The following is a 7,342-nucleotide window of genomic DNA, read 5'->3' as shown; positions in this document are numbered from 1 at the left end:
ATATTGATTCTTCCTGATTAATCTCTTAGGCTTCAGCCTACTCTTCGTCACCAGTACATTGTGATCTGAGTCTATATCTGTTCTTGGGTATGCCTTACACTTTATTATCGGATTTCGGAATCTCTGCCTAACCATGAAGTAATATAACTAAAATATTCCCGGATCAGCCCACCTTTTGCATGTACGCCTCCTCCTCTTGTGATTCTTGAACAGGGTATTCACTATAACTAGCTGAAATTTATTACAGAACTCAATTAGACAGTCTCCTCTCTCTCATTCCTTGTGCCAAGCCAATATTCCCCTGTAAACTTTTCTTCTGTTCCCTTTATGCACTGCATTACCCTTTCAATATCCTCATATACTTTCTCTATCTCTTTATCTTCAGCTTGCGACGTCGGCATGTTTGCCTGAAAAATCGTTGTAGGTGTTAGTTTCCTGCCTATTCTGATAAGAACAACCGTTTCACTGATCTGTTCACTGCCGTATCATCCTATTCATAACGAATCCTACTCCCGTTATACCACTTTCTGCCGCCGTTGTTATTACCCTAAACTCATCTGACCAGAAATCCTCCCCCTTTTCCATTTCACTTTACTGATCCCTACTATATCTAGATTCAGCCTTTGCATTTCACTTTTCAGGTTTTCTGTCCATCTGAGCCACCGAGGGCACAGAGAATTGTGCGCCTGCAGAGAATTAGCCCTCTGAGCCCTCGGTGGCTCAGATGGATAGAGCGTCTGCCATGTAAGCAGAAGATCCTGGGTTCGAGTCCCGGTCGAGGCACACATTTTCAACATGTTCCAAATGAAGTACAGCAACGCCTGTTTGCAGCTAGGGTGTCACTTTATCATTTCATTTCTAGCAAAGCTGCATGGTCATCAACGGTAACTGTTATTTCGGGAACAAATATTGCCCTCATTTACAGGGTGTTACAAAAAGGTACGGCCAAACTTTCAGGAAACATTCCTCACACACAAAGAAAGAAAATATGTTATGTGGACATGTGTCCGGAAACGATTACTTTCCATGTTAGGGCTCATTTTATTACTTCTCTTCAAATCACATTAACCATGGAATGGAAACACACAGCAACAGAACGTACCAGCGTGACTTCAAAGACTTTGTTACAGGAAATGTTCAAAATGTCCTCCGTTAGCGAGGATACATGCATCCACCCTCCGTCGCATGGAATCTCTGATGCAGCCCTGGAGAATGGCGTGTTGTATCACAGCTATCCACAATACGAGCACGAAGAGTCTCTACATTTGGTACCTGGGTTGCGTAGACAAGAGCTTTCAAATGCCCCCATAAATGAAAGTCAAGAGGGTTGAGGTCAGGAGACCGTGGAGGCCATAGAATTGGTCCGCCTGTACCAATCCATCGGTCACCGAATCTGTTGTTGAGAAGCGTACGAACACTTCGACTGAAATGTGCGGGAGCTCCATCGTTCATGAACCACATGGTGTGTCGTACTTGTAAAGGCACATGTTCTAGCAGCACAGGTAGAGTATCACGTATGAAATCATGATAACGTGCTCCATTGAGCGTAGGTGGAAGAACATGGAGCCCAATCAAGACATAACCAACAATGCCTGCCCAAACGTTCACAGAAAATCTGTGTTGATGACGTGAAGTCAACATTACCTTCCTTCAATTAGGCCAACTGGCAGTGAATCGAGGAAGTAGAGTACATACTGACGAAACTAAAATGAGCTCTAACATGGAAATTATGCGTTTCCGGACACATGTCCACATAAGATCTTTTCTTTATTTGTGTGTGAGGAATGTTTCCTGAAAGTTTGGCCGTACCTTTTTGTAACACGCTGTGTAGTAAATACAGGGTGAGTCACCTAACGTTACAGCTGGATATATTTCGTAAACCACATCAAATACTGACGAATCGATTCCACAGACTGAACATGAGGGGAGGGGCTAGTGTAACTGGTTAATACAAACCGTAAAAAAAAATGCACGGAAGTATGTTTTTTAACACAAACCGTTTTTTTTAAATGGAACCCCGTTAGTTTTGGTAGCACATCCGAACATATAGACAAATACGTAATCAGTGCCGTTTGTTGCATTGTAAAATGTTAATTACATCCGGAGATATTGTAACCTAAAGTTGACGCTTGAATACCACTCCTCCGCTGTTCGATCGTGTGTATCGGAGAGCACCGAATTACGTAGGGATCCAAAGGGAACGGTGATGGACCTTAGGTACAGAAGAGACTGGAACAGCACATTACGTCCACGTGCTAACACCTTTGTATTGGTCTTTTTCACTGACGCACATGTACATTACCATGAGGGGTGAGGTACACGTACACACGTGGTTTCCGTTTTCAATTACGGAGTGGAATAGAGTGTGTCCCGACATGTCAGGCCAATAGATGTCCAATGTGGTGGCCATCATTTGCTGCACATAATTGCAATCTCTGGCATAATGAATGTCGTACACGACGCAGTACACCTGGTGTAATGTCGCCGCAGGCTGCCACAATACGTTGTTTCATATCCTCTGGGGTTGTAGGCACATCACGGTACACATTCTCCTTTAACGTACCCCACAGAAATAAGTCCAGAGGTGTAAGATCAGGAGAACGGGCTGGCCAATTTATGCGTCCTCCACGTCCTATGAAACGCCCGTCGAAAGTGTACCTCACCCCTCATGGTACTGTACATGTGCGTCAGTGAAAAAGACCAATCAAAAGGTGTTAGCATGTGGACGTAATGTGCTGTTCCAGTCTCTTCTGTACCTAAGGTCCATCACCGTTCCCTTTGGATCCCTACGTAATTCGGTGCTCTCCGATACACACGATCGAACAGTGGAGGAGTGGTACTCAAGCGTCAACTTTAGGTTACAATATCTCCGGATGTAATTAACATTTTACAATGCACCAAACGGCACTGATTACGTATGTGTCTATATGTTCAGATGTGCTAACAAAACTAACGGGGTTCCATTTAAAAAAACTTAGGTTTGTGTTAAAAAACATACTTCCGTGCATTTTTGTATGGTTTGTATTAACCAGTTACACTAGCCCCTCCCCTCACGTTCAGTCTGTGGAATCGATTCGTCAGTATTTGATGTGGTTTACGAAATATATCCAGTGGTAATGTTAGGTGACTCACCCTGTATAAGTGCCTTCTCAGTCAGGAGTGAGTTTAATGTGGTTAACTTGTATAAGCTGATGTCTTTCCTGAGTGGAAATGTGTTTTTCATTTTGTCTTATTACACGTTCAGGGATATTAAAGTTTTTATTTATGTATATCACAGACAGAACAACATGACTAGCATGGTCAGGAAAGGAAATCTTCATTTCAATAAGCCTACGTAGGAATTCTATCAGCGTCCATTTTTTTGAACAAACTGTATGGTTTATAAGCCAAATAAATCCGGCAACCGCCGCTGGAGAGCGCTGAGAGCACAAAATCACGTTAATCAGCTCTTCCCGTGTATCGACGGCGTTCTCTCTCTCGTGACGAGGGATATCCAGTCTGCGTGCACATTAACGTTAGCTGCCTCGTCCCGTGTGTCGACGGCGTAACAATCGTACCAAACCTCAACTGGCCACCTGAATCACACGACCTTAATCGGTAGAAAATATCTGCAACACTGAGTTGAACCTAGTAATTTGGTAACTCTGAAGTATCTACATTGCCGGAAAAAAATGCAAAAGGACTCCGTTCAATTGAACTAGGCTGTAATACGTGGATATTGATGGGCTGTACTCGTAGTGACTCATTTCTCATGCTCATCGCCGAAAAAGTGGTGCTCAGGAGGCATGTCTGTGTGTCCTCTGTTTAGATTTAGTAGGCAATAGCTCCGTTGATACTAGAGGTGAACAGTGCTTGAAACCGTACTTTACGCTTCAACTGTGCCCTGCCGTCAAGTACGTACGCCTTTTGAACAACTTCAGCCACTTGACCGGGGTAGCACTGTGGGACTGAGGGGAAGCTGGATGGGCGTGTCGAAGGATTGCTGCACACGTTGGGTACAATGTATTGGCGAGGTATCGCTGCTTTCAACAGTGGTGTGTGGAATATTCGCACACCCGTAGACCATGTTCTGCACGTCCATGGAGCACGAATGCATGTCAAGATCCAGGGAAGAAATCCGAGAACATGTTGCTCCTTCTGTGTAGTCAGGACAACTGGGAAATGTTTGCTGGCAGCAGGATATACGAGTATGTCACGCATGCCTCTGGCCAGCCTACCGCTGACGCTAAGCACGGATACACTGGTGTTGCGGACGAGTCACCACGACAGTGGAATGACGCTGCGTTGTCGTTACGGACGAGAGTAGGTTATGTCTGTATGCGAGTAATAGACGATCGCATGTATTGCGTATATCTGGTGAGCTGCCTGTTGGAGAGTACATTCGCCGACGACACACAGGTCCCAGACCTGGCTCCACGGTAAAGGGGGGGGGGGGGGGCGGCCTAACAGGGACAGCTCGCGATCACATCTGCTGTTTCTGCGTGGTAAAGTACCCAGCGCCCGCTACACTGCACAAGTTTTTATTCCCGTGCGACTGCAATTTTTTCAACAAGACGGTGATGTCCTTTTTTACCAGGACAATGCACGTCCACATACGGCTGCTGCTACGCAACGTGCTCTTCGTGATGTCGAGTTGCCTTGGTCAGCAAGATCGCCAGATCTTTCGCCAGTGGTGTACAAAAGGACATGAAGCGAGAACATCATCGTTCTCCAGAACCGACAAGAATCATTGCCGAATTGCAAGAAAGGGTCCAAGATGCTTCGCCTGCGTGGCCGCCAAACGGGAGTAGACTAGGTATTGATGCGACTGTATGGGCACCCCTTTTTTTCTTAGGATGCATATGTTACAATGAACCACATTGTTACGTCCTACAAGTACGCCGCGGAGCCATACGCTGGTAGTCAATTCCTGTTTAAGAATTACAAGATAAACTCTAGATATGGACTATGCTGCTGGACCACATTTTGCTTACATAGATTTTGGAGCAGTTAAGACGTCATGCCGAAAAGCACAAGTGACGTACAGGTCTCGTGATTACAAAGATGGGTTGCATGTATGATATAGAAAACAAGATATACTGCGTGAATCACGTAAAATTTGCACGGACAGCACTACCGAAATGGAACGAACTATTAATACAGCGTTTCATAGCAATGAAACGCGACAAAGGGACCACAACTGCAGAGTGCACACCGATTTCAGTAATCATTATAATCTGTATTTATGTTAGAAATTCACACATTAAGACTATTAATGCGCACTGCCATTATCAAAATGAAACTAAAGTAGATCAAAATTTTCTTTTTTGTCTTTAAAGATACTTAGTGGAAGTAGTCAATGATCAATCCAACAGTCACAGTTTAGAAACTTTAAATACCGGCAGTATCAGCCATAACGTAACAAGAAAAACACGTGGGTGGTGGCGAAGAAAGGAAAATGGTCTTCATATGTGGAGTTCAAAATGCCAGCCATCAGCCTCAGTACAAGCTTCTGGCTGCCGTGTTAAGGCACATACGCTATTGCATTTGAGCAGAAATTTCATCGCAGCAGCGGTAGCTTCATATATCTGGTATAGCAAGCATATGTTTGTAAACAGCGTGATTCACATTCCCGCAAAGAAAAAAAACGTAAGCGGGTGAAGACTGGTGAACAGTCAAAGTATCTATTGGTAAAACAACTAGTTTAGGTATCAACGTTCTTTTACTGCGTGTAGCACGAGTTAGCCCAAACAAGTACTGCACATCACGTCTTTCATGCGATACACAGTGTCGACGGAAAGCATTTGTTTGTTTCCAAACAAAATTATTTTTAAAGCGGAATTTTACGAGCCCATTCGATAGAAGGGTTCCAAATTAGTCTAGTGCAGCATTAGTTTTAGCGATACGTATTAAGAGAGGCACTTATGGAGAATAACCAGTATTCCTGTGGCGACAGCACCATCCCGGACCGCGCTTTACCGTCAAGTAGCAGCGCAGCTTTGACGCTGCTTATTATTCATGTCTGTCTCTGTTAATACATATCGATAATACTATTATCGCACGAAACTAATTTTCGATCGTTCTATTAAATGGACACGTAAAATTCTGCTTTAAAACCAATTTTGTCTGTAACGGGAAACAAACCGATGATTTCCATCTGCACTGAAGATGTGATGTGCAGTACAGGATGTTTCAAAAAGGACGTTACAAATTTCAAAATTCATATAAATTAATTCATAGTACCTACAGAGTTGATTGTAGCGTCAATTTGTAGGGGATCACATTAAGTTTTTTCTCGCGTAGTTCGCCAGTGCCGAATCGCACCGTAAGGAGTGCTAGAGGCAATTGCGTTAAAGATGGCAGCCTTCACTGAACCCGAGCGTGCTAGCTGTGTGTTTTGGTATGAAGAACCGAAGTCGGCGACAACAGTTCAGCGTAATTTCCGTACCAAGAGCGCTAAAGATCTTCCTAGTAGGCCTACAATTTATGAGTGGCATAAATGTTTTGAAGAAACCGAGTGATCAGTAAGACATGGGAAATCATCAGGTTGTCCAAGCACATCTGACGACGTCGTTGAGCGAGTGATATGTTACAACAATTTTTGCAGGTCAATATATTAGCCGCCATGAGCCAACCGCATCGCCCCCACGTTCCCCAGACCTGAGCACCACTCGATCTTTTTTTTTATGGGAATTCTTCAAGGATATCGTGTTTGTACCTCCTGTGCCAGCTTCTCTACCTGAACTAATAGCAATAATTTACGCAGCCACGGAGCAAGTTGCACGCAATGATACAGTTAGTTTGGGAAGAAACTGACTTCTGATGGGATGTGTGCACGATAACCAACGGAAGCCACATATAACATCTTGAGTTTATGACAGAAAAATTTGATGTGTTTCCCTACAAAATAACACTAACCTCAGCTATATATCTTCTTTCCATAAATTTATATGAATTTTTGAAGTTGTAAAGTCCTTCTTGAAACACCCTGTACTTTCTGGCCCGACTCTTGGCACATAAAGCAAAAACTAAGTTGCAACTACTGTCGAAACATGAGAGAAAACGCATCTCAATACTCTTCGGACGGACATCCTGTATAAAATAACAATAATTAAATGATAATTCCCTCAGAAGTTGATAGTTCTTTTGAAATAATCATCACTGGCGATAAAGAGAAATAGGAGTATTATTTAACTAGAAAAGACAATATTCACAATCGGATATGGAGATTCGGTACACCGCAGAGGAAATAAAAAAGCTGTTTCCCATTTTTTTATTCGGTTACATTGTTCCGTTTGATTACCTGTGACATTACCGAAGATGTGTAGAATATACAGCCCCATGCAAGCAACGTCATCGCTTT

The 7,342-nt window shown here is 43.4% G+C and overlaps 1 non-coding gene across 1 annotated transcript; it reads left to right on the top strand.

Annotated features, from left to right (window-relative positions):
- Nucleotides 1-708: 708 nt before the first annotated feature.
- Nucleotides 709-783, top strand: Trnat-ugu. The gene has a single exon. It is a non-coding gene; the product is annotated as a tRNA-Thr (tRNA).
- Nucleotides 784-7,342: the final 6,559 nt, after the last annotated feature.

The sequence above is a fragment of the Schistocerca piceifrons genome, chromosome 5 (assembly GCF_021461385.2).
Source record: "Schistocerca piceifrons isolate TAMUIC-IGC-003096 chromosome 5, iqSchPice1.1, whole genome shotgun sequence".
Taxonomy (NCBI): domain Eukaryota; kingdom Metazoa; phylum Arthropoda; class Insecta; order Orthoptera; family Acrididae; genus Schistocerca; species Schistocerca piceifrons.
The sequence above is the reverse complement of the archived record's forward strand: the minus strand, read 5'-3'. Positions and strand labels throughout refer to the sequence as shown.